Below are 6,000 nucleotides of genomic sequence, written 5' to 3' on the forward strand. Positions count from 1 at the left end.
ACATAGCAAATTCAGCATTCATAAAGGCTCCTTCCGCAATGAAAAGCTGACCTTACCGAGCAGAGCGATAAATCACCGCCTTGTGCGGTGATTATTGTAAAAAATGTAGCAAAATGTTAATTTATAAAGATCACCGCAAGTGGTGTGAGGTCGGGAAGTACCGCTCCCTCTGATGTGGTGATAACAATGTAAGTGAATGGAGACACACAGACCTCCGAGGCAGCTGCAGTAGAGCAGAACACGGAGAAATGTATCAACTCCGCAGCTTCCTGTGCTAACGCAAGCCTACCGCCTGCCTACCGACAGCCTAGTTCGGGAAATCTCCGCACTACTATCGCATGTGAACACTTTTTCATGAATGCCCACCCAGAAGTCTAAAATACCGACAGCGGGTTTTTTTCGCACTGATTCTCCTTACCGACAACAGGTTTATGAATGATACCCTATCTGATCAACGCTTTGGTCTTGCAGGCCGGTTACAGCTGACTAAACCTGCCTTCCTCTGCTCCTCCAGTCCATTCCAAAGACGCCGATTGCAAATGTAAGTGTATGCTTAAAGTGAACCCAAATTAACAATACAAGATTTCAGAAATAAAATCTATTTTCTAAATTATAATAATACATTTAGCAGCCTTTTTTCAGCTGCATGATGACAAATACAAAATATTTTACATTTATTGGTGGTTCCAGTACTTGCAAAAATCATGGCAGTTCTAGTACTTGCAAAAATCATGGTAAGCTCTCAGCAACCTTGCTATATTTAAATATGACCAACGTGTAGGTTGCACATAAGAGCAGACACAATTTTATGAATCCAGCCCAGATTTACTACTATAATTGCTTAGAGATGTCTGGAGAGGTCATGGAAAATCATGACCTTTGTGCTGAAATAGTACTCACAATTATCACCCCTCATCTGTTAGCAAGGCAATGGACATGGACAAGGATCCCACTCTTCCAAATGACAAAACTGCTAAGAGCTATTAGTTTTCTCCTGTGAAGTGGTAGAGACAAAGTGAACAGGCGACTCAGATACTCTCTCTTTAGGCAAAGATGTTATTAGTCTGCTTCCTCCTCCTTGTTAATATTTAAAAATTCACATCAATACTTTTATTTAAAATGTCTACAGCCTGACTTGTTCCCTAAAATGGGCATTGGTGGTGGTGATGGTGGTGGTGTAGTAGAGCTGCGACTCCAAAACTCTTGGAGTTCAGGGAGGGAGCACAGATCAGCACTTAGGCCTGGTGCACACCAAAACCCGCTAGCAGATGCACAAAATGCTAGCAGATTTTGAAATGCTTTTTCTTATTTTTCTGTAGCGTCTCACCTAGCATTTTGCAGTTTTGTGAAGCGTTTTTTGGTGTAGTAGATTTCATATATTGTTACAGTAAAGCTGTTACTGAACAGCTTCTGTAACAAAAATGCCTGCAAAACCGCTCTGAACTGCCGTTTTTCAGAGCGGTTTGCGTTTTTCCTAGACTTTACATTGGAGGCAGAAACGCCTCCGCAATCCAAAAAAATGCCGCACCCCGGGAGTATGCGTTTCAGCAAAATGCCTCCCGCTCTGGTGTGCACCACCCCATTGAGATACATTGACCAAGCGTATCCGCAAGTGGCTGCAAAAACGCTGAAAAACCCGCTCGGTGTGCACCAGCCCAAAGCGAAAGGGGAGCAAAGATTGGGTGGTAGCCTCCATAATAATCTGGGAAGAGGTGTCAGCTAGCCTATGGATGTATACAAGAGGCAGCAGTGATAACCAGGGCTGTGGAGTCGCTACAAAAATCATCCGACTCAGACTCCTCAGATTATGAAACCAAGACTCCAGGTACCCAAAATTGCTCCCACTCCTTAGTCTAATTCTTGCCAGGGCTGTGGAGTTGGAACAGAAATCATCTGACTCCTCAGCTTATTGAAACCACCGACTCTTCTCCAGGTACCCAAAATTGCTCCGACTCCACAGCCCTGGTGGTAACAGAACTGACATGTAAATAAAGGTGTATTTGTGGTAAGGGCTGGGACCAGGGAAAGCAATAACATTATTCCCTGCATAGGAATTTTATTTTGCTGTTTTTACGTGCATTAATAGTGGGGTAACAGAATGGTAAAGTCTTAACGCAGAACAAAAGTATGCAATACCTGATTTCCAGCCATTCTAACCAATTAAAATTGACCACAGTGTCTGATACATTTAATCAATAAACTATATAACATTGGAAAAACTGATGGAAGTGTTCCCACTGTCCATATGTCATCTTATCTAGTCATGGTATATTGGTGACAGAATTAGCATGCACAGTTCAGTGACCATTGGCCAGTGCAACTTAGTGAAGGAGTAATAAGCAGGTACAATTTATGATGCAGGCCTGAGTCTCATGCTACGTACACATATGCGACAACGATCGTTCGTTGAGAACGACGAACGAACTTTTAATTGATGAAAGAACGACCTAAGTAAAGATAGTTTTAAAAGGTGTGTAACGATCTGATCGTTAGAACGAACGTTACATCACGTAAAGCAACTATTGCGCCTGCGCATAAAAATGAGAAGATTCACAGAGAAATAGTGAAATGCGCATGTCAAGCCTAGTACGAACGACCGTTTCCAACGATGTACTACTTTTGCAAACGATCGTCGTTGGTTAAAATCCGCTGAGACAGAGCTTTCTTTTGTAGCGATTTGGCTCGTTCGTCGTTTGCCTTAATAGTCGGTGGTTAGTTTTTTGTAACGATCGTCGTTGGTAAAGACCGGGGAACGATCGTTACAAACGACTATAGTCGCATGTGTGTACGCACCTTCAGGCTTGGTTCATACATAAAAGGTGTACATTTCTGGTCCAGTCCTGTCAGTTTTGCATCACTTTTACCTGACTGGATTTGAAATGTATACCTTTTATGTGTGAACACACCCTTAGAAATCTGATACAAAAGTGAGATGACTGAACCAGATATGTACACATTTTATCTGTGAACCAATACATAGAAAAATCATACAAAACTGACAGGACACCTTTAGGCTAGGCTAGGGTCACACTTAGCAGAATTGCATGTGTTTCTGCCAAGTATGACCCTGGCTTATGTGTGAACCCAGTCTCACTCTACAGACAGTTGTATTAAGGCTTGGTTCACACACAAAAAGTTGTCCAGTCCTATTAGTTTTTGACAGCTGGCATTAGTTTTGCATGTGTTTCTATGGGTCTGATCACACATAACAGGTGTACATTTCAGGTCCAGTCAGGTGAAACTGAGAGAAAATGGATGCAAAACTGATGAATAACTGATAGGACAGGACAGTACTAGACCTGATTGGAAATGTGCAGATTTTTATGTGAACCACTCCTAAAGGCAGCTATAACCAGGGCTGTGGAGTCGGTCCAAAAATCCACCGACTCCGACTCCTGAGTTTAGGATTCCACCGACTCCGACTCCTCTAATTTGCATATTACAATTTTGTTGATTAAAAGTATGTAACATGAAATTCGTCTCTTAACTGCCAACGCTTAGGAATTTTACAAGACAACTGAAGTGAGAAGGATATGTAGACTACTATATTTATTCCCTTTAGACTAAAACTAGTCCTTGGTAAGAGTACTTGTAAAAGGTACAAACCGGAACAAAGAACATCTATCAGGCCCTAGGCAATGTAAGTGTGGGTACATGTAAGAATGATGTGCAGGTACTCTGCAGGGGAATGAGGAGATTGTAAACAGACAACACCTCTGTGTTCAATGTGCACAGCATTCTCAGTGGATTCCCTGCAGCTCTGTGGGGAGTGCATATGTAGAGTATAGTACTACTGTGTAACAAAGTAAACCTGAGACAGATGAAATTAAAGTTTTATACATACCTGGGGCTTCCTCCAGCCGCCTTCAGGATAATCAGTCCTCCTCCACCACCTGGATCTTCTGCTATGAGTCCAGGTACTTGAGCCAGTCGGGCGTAGTGCGCATGCAAACACTCCGCCACCAGGAGCATACTACACCTGTGCAGCACTATTGCACAGGTGCAGAATGTTCCTGGCTGTGGGAGCGGCATGCGGCCGGACAGCGCTGGCTGGCTGAATTACCAGGACTCATAGCAGAAGATCCGGGTGGTGGAGGACAGCGAGGGATTGATTAGCCTGAAGGGGGCTGGAGGAAGCCCCAGGTATGTATAAAACTTTACTTTTCATCCGTCTCAGTTACCCTTTAATTTGTAGTCACCAAACCAAATTTTAACAACATATCAAATTATTTGATTTCATCAGCAAAGGGAGTGCATACATTTGCATAAATCCGCATCAATGCAGAATTATTTCCATCTCGTTGACCATCTCTATTAGTGACACAGCTACACATCAGGCTTTATTCTTACAGCATATATGTTATTTAGTATATATAAGAGATTCCTGTGTACACATCATATATATACAGTCACAATCAGATATGTATATCTGACCTTAAAAATACGGGGACTGCTTTATTGAAGCAGCACAAGTAACTAATTTTGATTGGTTTATTTCATTTTTGTGGACTAAGCACAGCTATTACTGTATATATTCTGTATATATACATTATTTTTAGTGACTATTATCTGAGAAATAGAACATTTTATCATATTTTCTATTTTAATTACAGCTACAAATTCATTAGGAGTCGGAGTCGGTGCATTTTTTCCCGACTCCGACTCCAGGCACCCAAAATTGCCCGACTCCGACTCCACAGCCCTGGCTATAACTAAACAAGCATTCACAAAAGGCCTAGTTTTAGTTAACAGGGTGACTACTATGAGTACAGAAAACATTTCCTCCATAGAAAATGGAATGATTTTTGGCAACTGGCAGCACTTGACAAATTACTTATGTACATACATCACTAGTGGTAAGCTATACATTGTTTGCTTGTATCAGGGCACTCATTAACGGGCACATTTAGTAAATGAAGACTGTAAAGCAATGTCAAGGCTAGAAAGTTTTTTTTTGGGTCACACTACCACAAACACTCTGCCCACATTACCAACCCAGTGCCGCAATAAACCTGTCCACAAAGTGATACTAGCCTTCTCGTGCAGCAACCCCCAGCACGTCCTCCTAGAGCTCACACCAACCAGTAATACTCCCCAGTCCCCATGTGCAACCCTGGCAGTGACAGGAAACAAGGTAACCGTTGGCAACCCAGGCTCATCCTGTGATAGGTACCCCACCTATAGGAGGCAGCACCCAACTACTCACGCAGTGAATACGACCAAAATACGTCACACCGAGCAGTTTACCTGAATGTGTAAACAGTGCGCTCCCTGCACGGTTCCAGCATTAGGACCCCGCTATTCAAGCACTGGCGGAGCCGCCTGTCCCTACCGTGTAACCCGTCTTCGGGCCTACATATAAGCTGTCACTATATATAAATGCAAACTGCCTTACCTTACAACGATCAAGGCGTTCGGTTCATGGATTCTATGGCATGTTGTTTATATTTTCCTTCAGGCGGAGAGTAGACTGTCCCAGAAAGGACCCCTTCTAGCGTAAGGTAGACGTCAAAAGACTGCATCACATGATGTCTAACGTCTACTCAGACGTGCGCTCTTTCGTTTCTACGTGTCTGGCGTGTAGTTTTCTTGTGCATAACGCTGCCCCCTGCTGGGTGGGAAGATAAGACTGCGATGGAAGTAGCAGGCTGTTTACAAACAATTTTGTTTTCCCCCAGTGATTTATAGAAAACACACAATTCATGTGAAAAAAGTAAAAGGAAGGAATCAGGGCTAGTACACAGTGCTCAGTTGAGCTGCAGAATGCTTAATGTTAGCTCACTGCCCATACAATTCTATGGACCTGTTCACAGAACTGCATAGCTCCCAACTGTCCCTTTTTTGGAGGGACAGTCCCTCTTTGGGAGCCCTGCCCCTCTTTCCTCCTCATTTGTCCCTCTTTCAGGACAAGGCCTCAATTCACTAAGATTATCTCCTGTCTTTAATAACTCTTCTAGAGTTGTTACCATGGTGATAAGGCATGTAGTATTCAGGAAACAT

The 6,000-nt window shown here is 42.9% G+C and overlaps 1 protein-coding gene across 4 annotated transcripts in view; it reads right to left on the reverse strand.

Moving 5' to 3' along the window:
- LOC137563537 (regulator of nonsense transcripts 2) overlaps positions 1–5,500 on the reverse strand; it is a 104,562-nt gene extending 99,062 nt beyond the window's left edge. Inside the window, exon 1 of one of the 4 annotated variants that reach the window (XM_068276121.1) lies at positions 5,396–5,500. The gene's annotated coding sequence lies outside the window, so the exon portion shown is untranslated. The other 3 variants (XM_068276122.1, XM_068276124.1, XM_068276123.1) reach the window with 3 other exon arrangements.
- Positions 5,501–6,000: the final 500 nt, after the last annotated feature.

Source organism: Hyperolius riggenbachi, chromosome 3, assembly GCF_040937935.1.
Source record: "Hyperolius riggenbachi isolate aHypRig1 chromosome 3, aHypRig1.pri, whole genome shotgun sequence".
In the NCBI taxonomy this organism is placed as follows: domain Eukaryota; kingdom Metazoa; phylum Chordata; class Amphibia; order Anura; family Hyperoliidae; genus Hyperolius; species Hyperolius riggenbachi.